Raw genomic sequence first — 16,985 nt, 5'->3', positions numbered from 1 at the left:
AGACACAGGACTTACTTAGACAGATTTCCACTTCTTATCGCTAACAATTATTCCTGCAAGCTGCTTTTTTCCAGTGGAAACTCTGCCCTCAGCTTTGTCAACAAGATTTCTGTGCTGATTACTGCTCTCCAGGTAACAGGCTGAGAAGTGTGGGCACCGGCAGCGGCCAGCGAAGCACAGGGAAGCACAGGCTGCAGCCCAATCTCTCTGGTTTTATAGCTGAGGAAACTGAGGCTACGAGAGTAGAAGTGGGGGTTCAGTCTGGGAAAGGGAGAGGAGCAGGGAGGATGGGAAGAGGTTGGTGAACACAGCAGTCCCCAACCTTTTTGGCACGAAAGACTGGTTTCATGGCAGACAATTTTTCCACAGAGGGTGGGGCGAGGATATGGTTTGGGGATGATTCAAGTGCATTACATTTATTGTGCAGTCAAACCTCTCTGCCAATGATAATCTTGTATTTGCAAATGCTCCCCAGCACGAGCATCACTGCCTCAGCTCCACCTCAGATCATCAGGCATTAGATTCTCACAAGGAGCTCGCAACCTAGATCTCTTGCATGTGCAGTTTACAGTGGGGTTCGCACTCCTGTGAGAATCTGATGCCACTGCTGATCTGACAAGAGGCAGAGCTTATCCGGTGATACGAGCAATGTGGAGCGGGTGTAAATACAGATGAAGCTTTGCTGGATCACCTCCTGCTGTGTGGCCGGGTTCCTAACAGGCCAGGGACCTTTAGGGGTCCACAGCCCCAGGGTTAACGGATGTAAAATTACAGCTTGGTAGGAGGAATGAGTTCTGGTGTTCTGCAGTACTGCAGGGTGAATATGGTTAACTATAATTTATTGTATATTTTCAAAAAGCTAGAAGAGAGGATTTTGAATGTTCACAACACAAAGAAATGATAAATATTTGAGGTGATGGATATGTTATGTCAAATCCCTGATCTGATCAATTATGCATTGTATATACATATTGAAATATCACTCTGTATCTCATAAATGTGTATAATTATTGCGTATCAACTAAAAATAAAAGGAAAAACATTCTTGAAAAGTCAAAAAAAAAACCAAAACCAACCAAAAAGAAACTGAGATCATCAGAGGGGAAGTGACTTGCACAAGACCACCCAGTGAGGAAGTGTGCTTCCTCTCGCCCTGGCCCAGGCCTGAGGACAGTAATCACCGCTGAGCAGCTTCCAGGAGAGAGTGTGGTATGAGGGAGAAATGGCCCATGGAAGGGGTGTGTCTGTCATTCTTGGGAGGAGGGGAGCTGTGGGAAGGCCCTGCAGACTGCAGTGCCACCAGCCAGCGCTGACTCCACCCTTACAACTTACACACAAAGGTGGGAGAGCATCACCCACTTGCTCCTGCCCGACCAACTCCAGCTCCCAGCTCCATCCTCTGGGGCCAAAGACATGGACACGGACTCAAGACAGCCAGGGAACACTTGGGAGGGAAGAGAGATACGCCTGGCCTTGGTCTTGCCCCACTCTGGGTGGGTTTTCCTGGGATACGAGGATGTGGGTACTTCCCAAGTATCTGCTACAGGCGAAAGTTGACGGGGCGACTGGGCTATTTGTCTAATATACTGGAAGATCATGAGACAGCAACTGAAGCAGCCCCAAAGTGACAGCACCAAGGATATAGGGAGAGCAGGTCCAGCCCTTCTCGGGGCAGACCCAAACTGCTGCTATTGCTGGTGTAGCTGATGGCCAAATGCAATTTTCTCTGATTTTCTTTAAAAAAAAAAAAAATGGCTTCAGGAAAATAAGAGAGAGCTGTTTCTTTCTTCCAAGTGATCCCCAAGCCCAGCTTTTAGCGCCCTGTGTGCCTCTACCCAGGCCAAGCGTCTGTCTTAATGCTGGGACTGCTGGCCCACGTCCATGCAGGCCTGAGTCCACGCTTGCCCAGGCAGACCTCTCGGAGGCCCACCACCCCCCAGCCCTCCCCAAGCCATCCTGGCCAGGCTTCCTTTCCTTATCTTCTTTCTGGGACCAGCGTGATCTCTGAATCACTCCAGCTGTGAAAGGTCACCATCCAAACCCCAGGTCCTGCCAGCTCCAAGAGGTCTGACATCCTTGGGATCAGATCCCTTGCCTACATCCAGCCACCGGGGCCAGCCTGGCACCCTTGGCCACCTAACCACTGTCCAGCTTCCCCCGAAACCATTCCTGTCTCCTCCTCTGAGACATGACGGTACCTGGGTCTCAGGGCTGTTGTGGGGATCAAACTACCTGGTCTCTGAGCAGCACCCAGAAGGGCGCCCGGCACGCTGTACACTTTATAAAGTTAACTGCCAATATTAGAACTGTGCCTGTTGTTAGCACAGTCACTGGAGAACCCAGGAAAACAAAGAGAAGAGCTGCAGGCCCAGAGAGGTGCTGTGGAGGGCTGGGCGCCTGCTCTCAGTCCCAAACAAACATTGCCCAGGAAGCCACATTTTTGCTGAGCTGGGACAAAACTGACCATCCCACCCTCTGTCTGTGGCTTCCAAAACTCTGGCTGCTTGGGATGGGGAGAAATGGGTCATTCCAATCTCTCCCCCAGCAAGCAGAGAAGCTGAGCTACAAACCCAGACTTTGGAAGGAAGACGAGGCCTGTGGCTCCCTGGTCGTCACTGGTTACTAACCCCTTTTGCCCATGGCCCTTTCTCTCTGTCTCTGCCAGTGCCGGCCCTCCCCCCACAGCCGCCCCATCTAGTGCCCATTCCTTATCATGCATCTGTTCTCACCCTGGCGGGACCTGAAGCGTGACAACCTCAGGGATGGCCCCCCCGTCTGTCATCAGGGCAGCTCCTCACCCCCTCCTGCCCACCACCACGTGCAGCAGCAGAAGGCAGAGCTCGGTGAAAGGCTGAGGTGCGGGCCAAGGGGCTGGAGCCGGGAGGTGGCAGTGACGGCTGCAGCAGCCCTGGTGGCAGGGTGGCCCCTCTCCCAGACTCTGAGCTGGCTCTGACCCAGTGGGCCTGACTCCTGGCTGCCCCAGCTCTTGGAGGCCTGGAAAGGCCGTTCACTTATCCTGGGATAGATTGTGAGGCCTGTGTCAGAATCAGCAAAGCTCCCCGGGTGCTCTGAGATGCACAGGGCTAGGATAACTCTCTACGGGGCAGCTCTAGTCCCATAAGCGGCCAGCATACTCAGAGGCGTCCTCTCCACCTTCTGGTTATTAGTGAGGGGGTAGACACCTCCCATGTACAGTGTTAATGAAGCTTCTCGGGGCCTCGGCCAAGTGGGAGGTTCCCATTCACGGTCGACAGCAGCAGCAGTCACCCCAAAGTGATACCGGCTGCTCCTCAGTTTCTCATTAGAATGGTTTCCCCTAAAGAGTTTTTCCAGAGCTTCCATTTGGTCAGGCTCCTGGCCATCCTTCTGTGTACCTTCCCTGTAGGGGACCCTCCTGGACGGTCAGGGAGGTTACAGCATTTCTTCTTGGCCTCACACTGTGGTGGGCATTGGTTCTGGCCTCTGCTGCCTTCCCTCAGATGGTGACCAGGCTTAGTTTTAAGTGCCGATTACATGGCAAGGCCCGTACTAGAAGTTAGAGACACAACAGTGAGCCAGACATAGGTATGCACAGGGCGTGATGGGGCGTGTAGGAGGGCCCCTGGCCTCACCTGGATGACAGGAGAGAAGAGAAAGCTCTTTGGAGGAGATCCCCTCACAACTTCTCAACTGAAACAGGAAGGAGCACAGGAGTTTTGACGTCGTAGTGGTGAGAGGGCAAAGGACAGTCGCAGGCAGAGGATGCCACACGTGCAAAGCCTGAGAACAGAAGAGAAAGGACATGTTTGGGGCAGAGACATGAGTTCAGTGTGGCTGGAGAGAGTCAGAGGGTGCCAGGAAGAGAGGAACCAACTGACCACACTCATTTTGAAGACCTATAGGAAGTACATTCCATTCTTTCCATTACCAAATACTTCTTCCAGTTAAACCCAGTGCGTCTTGAATACCAGGAATTTTAAATTATTGCAATGCTATTTTGAAACGGAAGCCTTTCAGACCCCATTCAGATTCCCGTCCCAACCTGAATCCACCGTGAGTGTTGTGAAGAAAATGAAAAGGGGCCTCCCTTTGGTTTCTTTGAGAGGTCAGCCAAGCAACAGCCTCTTCCGCAGCAGAGTTGAAGTGCCCTCGGGTGTACACGCAGAACCACAATCCCCCACAGCCCTTTGGGGAGATCCTAGGACTATCAGTAACTGAGCTAAAAAAGAGAGTTCTGGAAAATTCAGCCCAGCTGAATAGGAAAAAATATGTTTTGTAAGAGAAAATCAAAAGAAAGAACAAACGATTCAACAAGGGCAGATGGAAGGGACGTTAGTAAGCAACTCAGCTGCCATGTCACCAGGCTAATTCTTACTTAATTCATCAGTCTGTCCAGAGTGGCCGGATACGGTTGCTGGGCACAGGGAGCACTGGGCTGCCACACAGCCTCCGGATCCCCAAACCTGCCTCCACCTCGGTCCACTGAGCCCACTCAGCTCTCCTGGTCCACAAGGTCGCTTCCTTGTTGCCAGGAATTGCCCTAAGGAAGGGCACCAGGTACAAATACACGGTGCTCGCAAACAACCCGCACACGTGTGGGAAGTCCATACGCATGTAGGCACGTGCCAGTCCCCACCCAGAGTTCAAACTCACTGCTGGCCAACAGAACACAAGCCTGCCCTGTCCTTAGAGCCATAATTGGAGGTAACCCTCTTATTTCAATGTTTCAGGCCAAATATCAGAATCTGTCTGGAGGATTCTTCCCCAGGGCCATATAGTGGCAATAGCTCCCTCTGTCCTAACCCACGAACCCTCTCCAAACTGCAATTCCCCCTTCTCACCCCTTCCCCTGGGCCAACTTCCTCTTCCTTGTTTTTCTTTGGTATCCAGGGGCGAAGATGGAACAGATTTAATCCATAGAGCAGCCTTCAGTGAATGCTGCCGCAGGACAGGGGAGGAGCTAAAGCCAGCATCTCTAGAGCAGCAACTCTTTCCCTTCCCGCAGGCAGCTGTCTGCAGCCCCCCAGCTGCCCTGAGCTAGGCCAGGCAGCAGAATTTCCTCTCCCTTCATTCCACACTCTTTCTGGCAGAGGCAAACATCCCTAGGAAGGAATTCGATGCACCAGCTTAGAGCCTGGGCTCAATTAAAGGACTTGCGGGTGAAGCCCTGCTCCTGCGGGCTGGCTGGGCCCCACTGGGTCAGCTGGAGTTGCTGGCAGACAGGCAGCGAGGGACAGCGTTCTAGGGGAGGACGCCAGTGACCAGGGCCCACCTCCACCTCTGGGGCAGGGGTGGCACCCCTCCCCCCACTGCTTCCCCTTACTCCCCACCCTTCCCCCAGAACTACCCCTGACCTGAAAAGCAGCTCTGTAGCCAGGCTCGACCAAAGCCAGGGGTTGAAGTTTAACAGAGACAAAACTAATTCCCCCAGTGAGCTATTTTCTGCCCAGCTTTCGGAACAATAGCTCAGGGTAACGGGCAGGTGGGGCGAGGAGGCTGGCCCCCAGCCACCACCCATTTAGGGCCTTTCCCCCACTCCCCGAGGAGCCGGGATTTATAGAAATGTGGGACCGTCGTCAAGGTGGACTGTCTGCTCCACCTGCTACCACCTGTGGACCAACGTGGGGCGGGAGGGTGGAGGGTCGGGACAGCCTGCGGGAGCCGTGCTTCGTGGCTACAGCTCTCTTACAGAAGGGAAGGACGAAGAAGAAAACACTACTACTTGACCGAGCCTCAAAAGGGAATTCTATACAATTACAGTGTCAGCTGAGATAAAATATTTAAAATGTGTTATAAAAATCGTTATACTCTATAAAGGTGTTAGCTATTGTTTTGCTACTATTCTCCCAAGTACTTAAGAGTAGGAGGAGGCATCAGTTCAGAGGCAAAGGTGAAGACTGTGACAAAACACCTTAAAGGATTACACGGAGCATAATCCTCTCCTCCCAGCATGAGGGCCCCACGTGCAGCAGGGTTCCTGTAAGGCACAGGAACGCCATTCCCTGCCTACCAAGCCCGTTCCAAAATGTGTCCCTGCCGTTTTATTTTTATTTTTATTTTTTTTTTTGGCCTAGAGACACTTTCCTTGACTGTTTCCCTCTGATTTCTCTCACAGAATTTTTCCAGCTTTCTATGAAAAAATCGGATAATCTGGCCACACGGGGCTGCAGTGCCCGTGGAACTCTGCTGGCCTGGGGCAGACGGCCCCTCTCCACCAGGCTCGTGCCCTCGGGTCCATCTCATCAGGGTTCGCATCCCCCAGCCCCACTCATTCCCCACCTGGCCCACCGGGACAGCAGAGCTGGCAGCCTGCCCAGGCAGGTCCAAACCCTGCTTTCTCCCCATCACTAGCTGTGCAACGAGAACCAATGACCTGCCCTCTCTAAGCTTCTGTTTCCTCGCCGTGAAATGAGAGAAATAGCAATTCCTACCTCAGAGGTGTGTGAGAATTCAGTGAGATGGTGCCTGGCACTTAGTACCTGCTCATACGTGGCAGAGAGCTTGCTGCTGAGCACATTTGGTACGATACCTAAGGAGCGTTCATCTGAGTTGCAGCTCAGCTTTTGAACATTTAACCACACAAAGCAGGTGCCCTTCAACTCTCCTTTCTAGCTGAGGGGACCTGGTCTACATACAAACATATTTTCATCCAAGAAACATCTATTCGTCCAAGGACCATCTGTTGAGCGTATCTGTGATGCGTTAGGTAGTCTGTTGAGCAGTGACACTTTCAAGATGGGATCCAGACCTGTGCTCAGGGGCTCACAGCAGAGTGAGGGGGAGGGACCCTGGGACAGACAGTCACGGCATGCCAGGTAGAGTTAAGCACAAAGCTCTCCTCACCCAGCCTTGCCAGGAACCATTCAGGAGTGTGGCATTCAAGAAGGACCCGAGGGTGGGTCAGACCCTCTCCTTCTCCTTCTAGGCTCCAATCACTTGGGGGGCTTTATTACGTGACCCCCAATCTCAAATTAGCTCCACTTCATCTCCAGTTTCCCAGGCTGTGCACACGATTTTAACAAAGCTGGTCAGATCTCAAATGGAGTTCATTATAATGGAATTTTACCTGAGGCAGTCCATCCCCCACTTCTTAACATCATGGCACCCAAGAAGTCGGTGTGCTTGCCAAATAGGCTGGGCAGAGCAACTTCCTGCCCCTGGCAGAAGTCCGGAAATTCAGAGTCATTTGGAACAAAGAACTCTGCCCCGAAGGTGTTTTCCAGCATGTGCCTGGCCAGCTCTGAACTGCCCCGTTCCCCCTCACACCACCTGCTGCCTCTTCCCAGCCCCCCTCAGATGGGAAGGGCCAGGGAGACTGAGCTGATGACTGGGACATTATGCAGGGACAGGCAGTGGACGAGTGAGGAAGGGCATACGTTCTGGCTCTGATTTAGGAGCTCAGGGGCTACTTTGGGCAAGAAATTTGAACTTTAGTTTCTTCTTCTGTAAAATGGGCATAATATTACCTAGCTCATAGGATTATTGAGAGACATAAATGAGAAAATTCATGAAAAACCCAGTGCCTGGAACAGAGTTATAATAACCATTGTTTACTATGATCGTCAACTATTATACAATATAGCAACTTCACAAGGGTCAAAGGTTGGTGGAGAGAGAGAGAGAGAGAGAGAGAGACTGGGTGGAGTTGGAGGTGAGGGGGTGGCTGGAGAGCAGGTGGGGCCAAGCTGCTGAGCCCAGCACAGGCCTGGCAGCCAAGGTGAGGCACAGGGCAGAGGCTCCTGCCTGCCCTGGAGCTGACAGGCACAGGCTGGATCAGTAATTACAGAGTTGAGGGCTCTGTTATAGCTAAGAGGGACTGTAGAAATTCATCTTATACAACTTCCTCATTTTAGAAATGAAGTCTGGATCAAGTGTTGAAAAGGATGGGGAACAATGTGAATTTTCATCCACTGCCAAAGGCAGTGTTGTTCAGCACAGCCACTACGGAAAACGGTTTGGCATCGGGCAGTAATGCTGAATGTGGAATTCCATGTGAGCCAGTGATTCCATGGCTAGCTATATGCCCTAGAGAAACTCTCATACATGCACCAGCAGACAAGTATAACATGTCCCTAGCAGTATCATCGTCATTCATAGTAGCCCCAACTGGAAATGACCCACAAGTCCATCAGCAGGAGAAGGACATACAAATGGTGGTGTGCTTTTACAATGGACTAGTACACAGTGGTGCAAACTGAGGAACTTCAGTGGCGCGTGCCTCAGCATGTGTGAACCTCTGAAACAGGATCTGATAATTTACAAAGAAGAGCAAGGAAATAATTAACCAAAACTCACTTTGGGGTAAGGAGTGAGGAAGGGGGATGCATATGGGAAGAGGCAAAGGGGGCTTTGAAGCTTCCCTAAATGTTCATCCCCAACTTAGGTGGTAGGTACAGAGTTTGTTATATTATCCTTTAATCTGTACATAAGCATATTATATACTCTTGTGCATACGATATATTTCACAGTTAAAAAAATAAACGAAAGAATTGAAGAAGCGGAGTCCCAGAGAAGCTAAATAACCCTCCCAAGCTTATCAGCTAACAAATGACAGAAATAAAAATCAATTTACGAAATCTGAGTTTATCCAGGTGCCAGGACAGCCATTGTTGAGTTCTAAAGGGGCCTCACACAATGGTGGGTTTCTGGGCTAGGAAATCTGAAAACAACCGCGTGAATCTTGCCCCCCCCACTCCACCCCCCCGTCCCCCGCCGTTAAATTCTCAGTGTCCTGAGTGGTGCCTGGCACATAGTAGGCCCTTGACCCACATCTACTGAACGTCTGCACCTGCCTTTCTAGGGCCTACTTTGTGCCAGGCACTTGACTTACATCATCTAATCCTCACACGGTCCTACAAGGGAGCTGTTATTAACCCCAATTTACAGATAAGGAAACTGAGATTTGGAGAGATTAAGAAACTTGCCCAAGGTCACAGGCTAGAAAGTGATGAAGTCAGGATTCAAATCCAAGTGTCTAAGCCAGACCCTTTCTCCTGTTCTGTCGGCTGCTAGCACAGCTTCTAATAGCACTATGTAAATTCCAGTCATATACCAAAAGACCCTGGGACCCACAGTCGAGGGGGTCCCGTCTCCAGGCTCTGACACTTATGGCCAGGTCCAGTGGCACCAAGCAGTGTAAAGCAGTAGTTCCAGGCTGGCTTTGCAGCCATGGGCAGGTTGTTATATCTCTTTAAACCTTGGTTTCCCCCATATGTATGCCAGAGAGAGTGATAGTACTTACCCTGAAGGGAGGCTGTGAGGATTAAAGGACACAGTAGAGTGATCAGCACAGGGGCCTGGCAGGAGGCTATCAGAGGAGGCAAGAGGCCATTTCTCCTTCCAGCTGGGCGAGGTTCAGGTGTCCTTAACGGATAGCCAGGAGGGGAAAGAGGTAGGCAAGGTGAGAATAGCTCCCCATTGGCCAGGGGACAATCACTTAGCACCTAGTAGGTTATCAGTAAAGTGGCATGTTTGAAATTGAAAGAGTGTTTCTTATTTGCTTTCTAGATCATTCAAGTCTCATTCAAGTCCATACAGTCTCTCTGCACAGTGTTACTTCTATTGAGTTCTTCTTTGCTACTCTTAACCTGGTGCCCAAGACTGCCAGAGAGGCACTCTGGTCTAAAGGTACGGGCAGAGGGAGCCTCCTTCTGAGAGACCACTGTCCCCAGAGTAACCTTTGGGCAAACTGAGCTTGCTCTCAGGTCAACTTGTTCAAACTAGTTAGTAAATCTAACCCTGCCACTCACAGACATTTATTGCAGGCCTATAATGTGCAAGACGTGACACTAAGTGCCCTGTGGCCATCCTGTGAGTGCAGAGGTGGTAGATCTCCATGGAGGTTAAGAGCATGGGCTTCTGCATGCCTGAGTGTGAGTCCTGACTCTTCCCCTTGCACGCCGTGTCACCTTGGCATATTGCTTAACCTCCCGAAGACTCAGTCTCTCCATTTGCCAAGTGAACACAACAGTGGTTCCTGTCTTACAAGATAGTGATGTTCTGCACATAGCACAGCACCTGGTACAAAGTGAGTGCTCAGCAAGTAGCTACTCCCGGAGCTATAACTCCAGTGCCAGCAGGTGGCACACACTGGATGTGTCACTAGCAAAGCCTTGGGCCTCATGGTTACTCCACATTGCCTGGAATGTCACACCTTGCATAACACCTCAAAGGTTCAACTTGTCATCAGAAGGCCAGTGAGAGGCACCAGCTTCCCAGGAACCAGCCACTGGGTCCTGCCCCAACTCCATTTTCCCGCTGGTGCAGCTGCCCACACCCAGCTCAGGACCAGGACTCAGCCTTGTGCAGAATGAGGACTTTGTGTGACATCTGGTTCTGGGAACACTGCTTAGTCTATTCCTTGGCATGGGACCTGCAGGGCAGGTTTGCAAAAGCATGACACACACTCAGACTCACAGAGCGCCGACTGCTTTTGCCTCTCGCTGCTGCCATTTACCGATCAGCCACCCTGTCCTCCCCCAGCCAGCCTGGGGGTCTCACCACCTCCTACTCCCCACAAGTCACTTCCAACGCAGGACTTCCCAAGAAGTTTTCACTTGCCCTTTTCATTTGCTGGTGATGAGAACGACTTCCTTCCTACCAGAGTGAACAAGAGTCACGAGAGTGCCTCCACTCCCTCCATGCCCTGTGCCCAAGCACTCGCACACTGGACCTCTGGGGACTCTCCAGGGAGCCTGCCCTGAGCATCTGGACCACGAGGACCAAGGACTCAGAAGGGAGGGCAGTTTCTCTTCCATATGTCACCACAGCAGGATGCAGTCGCTGCCACCAACGCCTAGAGCTTGAATTGAGCAAGAACAGTTTGTCCCCACCCTGGACCATTTCCCCAATAGTCAGACCAGATTAGAGAGGCAAATTCTAGTGTCCACGGGGACTGACTCCATCTCCTGCTAAGCAGCTTCTCTCTGGCTCTGGCCTCCACTTTTCTCACCATTTCCCTGAAACCCGATTGCAAATGACCTGTGTCCTTTATCTGGGCAAGGTTAATACCCTCTATTTCCTGGAGTTTATGCTTCAGAGCCAGACCTTCCTGCAGGAGAGTGTGGTCCCCAGAGCTTTGGGAAGCTGGATGGACAAAATGAGGAGGATACAGATATAGGGAAGAGGGAAGAGGAAGCATGAGGCTGAGTCTTGGCTGCACTATGGGTCCCAATTCCCCCAGGGGAAGCTGAAGAGGAGCTGGCAGGCCTCCCTGTCCCTGTCTGAGGTAGGGATGGGGCAGGAAAACCAAAGGTGAGGCTGTTACAAGTCAAGGGTGAAGGAAAGTCACGCGAGTGGTGGGCTGTGTCCTGGGACAGGGTGGCTGGGAGCAGTGCTGGCCTCAGGGAAAGGACTGAAATTGGCTGATAACTGCAGGGAGCAGGCTGGGGTGTGGGGCTGCCCCCAGAATTAAGCTACCCCCAATCTTTCCCTTAGCATCAAGCCTCCCGCTCCCCATCGTCCCTCATCACTCTGTGTGACCTCTGCTGGGTTTGGAGTGGTGTTCACTAGAATGACTAAATGTTCCATTTTGCCCTAGGAGATTTTGCTTTATGTCCAATGTCCTTGCATAACTATGCATAGCATCCCCTTTCACACTTAAAATATCCCAGTTAGGATGATACATTACACGGTCACTTTTCTGGCATATCCAGGAGGGCCTGACATGAGAAAAGGCTGAGGACAAATCAGAGAGAAGCAAAATTAGAAGCAAGGCCTTGGTGGCCCAGAGCAACAGTCAGGCTGGCTTCAGCCCATGTGGATCCTCTCACAACTGGACAGTCATGGAGAGCGAGCCCGAGAGCTGCTGCCCATCCAGGGGCTCAGATTGTCCTGGGGCAGAGGCCTGGTCTGCTAGCTTCTGCTTCCCACCACCCCTCAGAGGGCCTGGAACCATGCTGGGCACACAAGAGGTTCTTAATCAAATCTGGTAATTTCCTTACTTTCCTCTACCTGCATCCAAAGCAGACTTATGACAGTGACAGATGGAAGCTGGAGCCCTGCAATTCTCTACTCAGCAACAAACCGAATGTCATCCTGGTACTGCTGACTCTGGCCCTCCAGCCACTAGAACCTCACTACTGTGTAGGCAACAGCAGGCTTCTAGCAGAGGTTCCAGAGGCCCTTCCCAGTCTGGATGTTGCTGTCTCCTTAGGATGTGGGATAAAGAACTGAAGAATGGGTGCACCTTCTCCTGTCTTAGATAACCACTTGGTCTAGCCCACTGGGCCCAGGCCATTGAAGGCCTGGGCTTTGAACACCTGCTGTCTGTTCTGTGGTAGAGTGTAGGGGTCCAGGAGGTCCTCTTGGAGCTTCCTCTGGGAATTAGTCCCCAAAGGAGATCAATTCTGAGGTCAAATAAGGGAAGAAGACCAAAAAACCATAAACACAGATTATATGGGTAACCTAAATAGCACCCAAACTTCCATAATATTTGTACAAAGTGTGATGGCCTTAGTGGAAGAAGAGTGAGGGGTTGAGAGAGCTTACTAACTCTCCTCCTTTCTCTCCTTTCTGACCCCATTTTCCAGTCCCTCCTTTAGCGTGTAAGGGTCCAAGTCATAGCTGATCAGGACTAGCCAGACCCGAAGCCATGGGACCCAGCCAGAGCACAGACTGTGAATTCCCCAGCTTTTTGCAGTTTGAGTCAGCCCCACAGCCACATTGGCCTCCCTGGACGCTTTTCAAATAGGTCCAGAGAGGCTGCTGAATGGGGGCCACAGACTCTGGGGAGCCCCTACTTCTGTTCAAGGATGTCTAGCACCCAAAACAAAAGCCACAAGAAATTTGCAGTCTTGCTACCTCCTGGTCTGGCTGCATGCCAGTCCTAAAACTATTCCAGAAAGAACCATAATTGCCTCCAGCATTTGGACAGAGAAGGGATGGGTGAAGGTCCCCCAACTCACAACACTGTCAGTTCGTAGAGTTGAGTCTCCAGTGTCCAGATAACCCATCTCTACTCTTGGCAAATCACCCCCATTCCCTAGCCTGGGTTAAAACCTTCTTTGCCAATACCATGCCTTCTCTGCTCCCAGAACATTCTCAATTTCTTCTGCCCACCCACTTTCCTAGCAGCTAATGAGACCACTAGGCAGAAATGGAATGAGGAGCTAGAAAAGTCTACAGTGCTGGGATGCACCTCCTGATCCTAGGAGAAGGATAAGAGATGTGGAATTACCACAAAGTCACAACCCCTTCACAGTCATCTCCTTCTGGAATCATCCCACAGTCATTCCATAACCGCTGCCGGGTTGGGTGTCTGAACCCCTGCCCCCAACTCCCACCCCACCTTGAGGAAGACCGCCTTCCAGCAGGGAGCCGGGGCAGAGCTGAACTCTGCCCAGGAGAGCTTCTGCAACGCTCAGAAAATGCCTGCCCAGCTGCTTGCCTGGGCTCTGGCCCCTCTGGCTGCAACTGAGCCCAGACAGGAGGCTGACTCACTCACCGCACGGAGGAGGAGGAAGAGGAGGAGAAGGAGAGGGAGGAGGAGGTAGTGCGGGAAGGGCCTGGGCTCAGAGACCCAAGATTCCCCCAGCCGGGCAGACTGGGTCTCAGCCTCTGGTCCACCAACTGCTGGGGGAAAGGAGGGGCAGCTGTCCACTGGCCATGGAGACCACACGCTGTTCTCTCCTAGATACTGCCCCTGAATCCTCCTCACTCACCACCCACGGACTCAGGGCACCTCGCTTCCCAAACAGAAACTACTCCTCGAGACCCCTCCTCGCTTAAATGCTTTCCCCTGTGTTCCTCTGGACATCTATTGACAGGCCCTCCTGAAAAAATCAATGCTGTGCACTAGGACCAATTAGGTCTAAAATCTTTGGTAGTTTAAAAAAAAGTCAAGAAAAAAAAAGAAAAAGAAAAATATTCTACTTAAAAGACCCAGTCCACCATCGCAGATGACCATACGTGGCCCCTACAAGGCAATAAATAAGGCTACACACACTCCACCCCCAGAAGACCTTAGCGCCGTCAACCAATCGCTCCCTTTCTTATTCCTCCACTCCATGCCAAGGCGCCCCGACAGAAGAGGGAAACAAACGCTTCTTGTTCCCCAAGTGCGGAGCACTGTGCTAGCGGAGCATTTCTGCGTTACGCTGTCTGCCGAGCGCCCAGGATGCAGCCGATCCCCTCGCCAGCCTGGGGCCAACTTCAGCTTTCTCAGCCCTCAGTGCTCCCTGCGTCCCAGCCTCATGGCACGACAGGCTGGATCGCAGTCGCCAAGTTTGCCCCTGAGACTTAGCCTGTAATACTTGACCCCGGGCACTCAGGCCCCTACCCCGGACGCCACGACCCCGGTCTATTCCCCATCCTGAAACCACCTTCCCCGCAGCTCCCGGGTCCGCACCTGGTCCGGCGGGCCGGTGGACAAGCAGCTCCGCGCTCCCGGCGCCTCCGGCTCGGCTGCCGCCTTTTGACAAGCAGAGACAGCCCAGCACCTGGCCCCGCCCCTCGAGCAGGCCCCGCCCCGCCCCGCGGCTTGGCCCCGCCCACAGGTCCGGTCCTCCCTTGCCAAGAGCTCCACCGGCGCTGCAACCATCTTGACGCTGATTCAACCGCTGACTGCACTGTCGCCTTGGAGACTCTGCCTCGTGAAACTTTCTCCGACTGCCGTCCCGGGGCAAGGCATGCTCCTGCCCTCCGTGGGTCAGAGGTGTCGATGACTGTGTGTGTGCAGATCCACGCTACTGCCTGCGGTGATCGTGGGGCATCCCCGCCAGCTCGGCGGCCGTGGTTCCACCCAGCCTCCTGCGGACGCCTCCGCCAGGTGCGTCACCCCCGCCCGAGCTGACCCGGCCAGGACTTCGTCGTCCGCGGGCCGCTGGGGCGCACCTGCCGACGGGCACCAGCGTCTCTCCCGGCACTCGTGGGAAATCCTGGGCGCCGCTCACCGTCGTGCTACTTCTGCAGAGGGCGGGGAGCTCAGCCCGACCCCACAGCTTAGGATAAAAGAGCGCACGGGGCCGAAGTGGAACCTGGAGTTGCGTCATCGCTCCCACCCGACGTCCCCTCTGCAGCGACGGCGGCTGACCACGTTCCTGGCCTGTCGCGAGTCTAGTACAGCTTCCCTGATCCCTTGTCCCCAGTTCCCCCTTCCCCGCAGTGGCGTTGATGTGAAGGGAAGGGAGGAGATACAGAGTACACCCGAGACCTGGAATTGTGGATGGCTGCGCAAAATTCGCCATGGAAAATTTTGACTAAAAATTGCTGCTCCCTGGGCACTGCGTTGGATTCCTTCGGAGAGATGAAAAAGATGGGGTTCCCGCCTTCTCAGAGCTCACTGTCCAGTGGGAAAATGTATAAATAAATAGTAATTAGACTATAATTACAACATAATGTTCTAGAACAGAGATGCCCACAAAGCCATCCCGCAGTTGATGACCTCTTTTAGGCAGGGAAGGTATTGTTATTCACCTCTTTCAGAGGAGGAGACCATGGCTCAGAGTGACAAGCTGAACAGGTGTGATTTACCCAACATGACCCAACCATTCAGTGAAGGACTAGTACTAGAGCCCAGCAACTCTGGTGCAGTGGCAGAGGGACCAATTCTGAGACAGCTGTGCTACACTGTATGATAACCAGCCCCTCTCAACTCTCACTAATTGCACCAAGAGAAATGAACTGAGGCTAAACAGAAGGAAGAACCCTCAAACGGCGAAGTCTGTTACGCACTGAAACAGTTCATTAAGTGGGTATCACGGAAACTTTCTGGGAAGGCTTAAGCAGAACACCAAAGAGATGCACATGGTCTGATTGAACTTAGGAATGGACCATCTATTCCAAGAAACAGATGAAAGAAAGTGCCTCTTCATCGGAGCAGTGGTATTGGTACTTCACATGTGTAAAATGCTTTATAGTATAAAAATAAGTCTTTGAAATATCTTATTTGATCTTCATCACAGCCTTTTGAGACAGGCAGAGTAGAAAATTCTCTCCCCACTGTACAACTGATGTGCAGAGTTGTCAAAGTTCTTACAGCTGGGGAGTGACAGAGCCACTTGAATACAGGTCTTCCCTCTGTACATCCCACTGTTCCATGCTGCCTCTCAAAAAAACGAAAGTTATTTCCATGCACTTTTCATCTGTTGGGTCACAGTCTAGATAAGCCAGCCTTGGAGAAATCAGAGGTTCTGGGTTTGGCAGATTTGCAAGATTATAGATGTTGTCATGGTCCCCGGCACATGCTGTCATCAGCTCCATCACCACATCCCTAACTACGTTTTTCTCATTGTCCCCTAATATCTGAGCTGCTCTCTCTCATCTGTCACTCCAAACCCTCTCCTCTCTTAGGTCATGTCTATCCCCATTAGGCCTTTCTCAACATCCCCAGGTCAAAATGCTCTGACAATACTCTGGCCTTTGTCACATGTATTGTCTGTATTTCATGGTTTCTCACCTGATAATGACCCATCTTGCATTTACATTGAACAAAGATGGATTTTTTTCCTCGTTTGTTTTATTCTTAGGAGGAAGGTTATTTTGTAAGAGTAGAAGAGCAAGATCACATGAGATTCACTTCTCCATGTTCAGTTGTAATCACTAATTTTCTCCTGCCCTTACTTCTCCCTAGCCAGGTATGTGGCTAGGAAGGGAAGCTGCTGTTCTGGACCCTCTTGTCTTGAAGCTTTGATAAAGGGCAGCATTCCTGCACTACAGAATTAGTAGTTTTAAACTCCTCTAGTTTGACTGCTGCATGAAGCATGCACCAGAACCTCTGCAGAAAACACTAATTTTCTCATTCTTTTCCAGAAGTTAGCATTTCTTGTATTCTCACTTGTCCCTGGAAGGGGTGGTGGTCTTTATTGGGATGGTTGGATTGTTTTTGGCTAGTACTCATCTCTGATAAATTATATCGGGGAATATCTACTAAGTGCTTGCTATGTGCAAGGTACCGTGCTAGGGTGCTAGAGATTCAATGATCTGTATAGAAACAGAAGAGCCTTCCAGGTGCATCCTACCTGGGAGGAAAGATTCCAGAGGTGCCAGGATGAGGCCATCCTGTTCAC

The 16,985-nt window shown here is 51.7% G+C and overlaps 1 protein-coding gene across 2 annotated transcripts in view; it reads right to left on the bottom strand.

Annotated features, from left to right (window-relative positions):
* VDR (vitamin D receptor) overlaps positions 1-14,389 on the bottom strand; it is a 52,980-nt gene extending 38,591 nt beyond the window's left edge. Inside the window, exons 1-2 of one of the 2 annotated variants that reach the window (XM_045555089.1) lie at positions 14,327-14,389; positions 9,221-9,342 (exon numbers count right to left, since the gene is read on the bottom strand). The gene's annotated coding sequence lies outside the window, so the exon portion shown is untranslated. Of the gene's footprint in view, positions 1-3,611; positions 3,700-9,220; positions 9,343-14,326 lie in introns of those variants that run through there. The other variant, XM_045555088.1, reaches the window with a different exon arrangement.
* Between the last annotated feature and the right edge of the window lie 2,596 nt (positions 14,390-16,985).

Source organism: Lemur catta, chromosome 6 (assembly GCF_020740605.2).
Source record: "Lemur catta isolate mLemCat1 chromosome 6, mLemCat1.pri, whole genome shotgun sequence".
NCBI classification, from domain to species: Eukaryota; Metazoa; Chordata; class Mammalia; order Primates; family Lemuridae; genus Lemur; species Lemur catta.
Note: the sequence above shows the minus strand (reverse complement) of the source record. Positions and strands in the feature narration are given on the sequence as shown.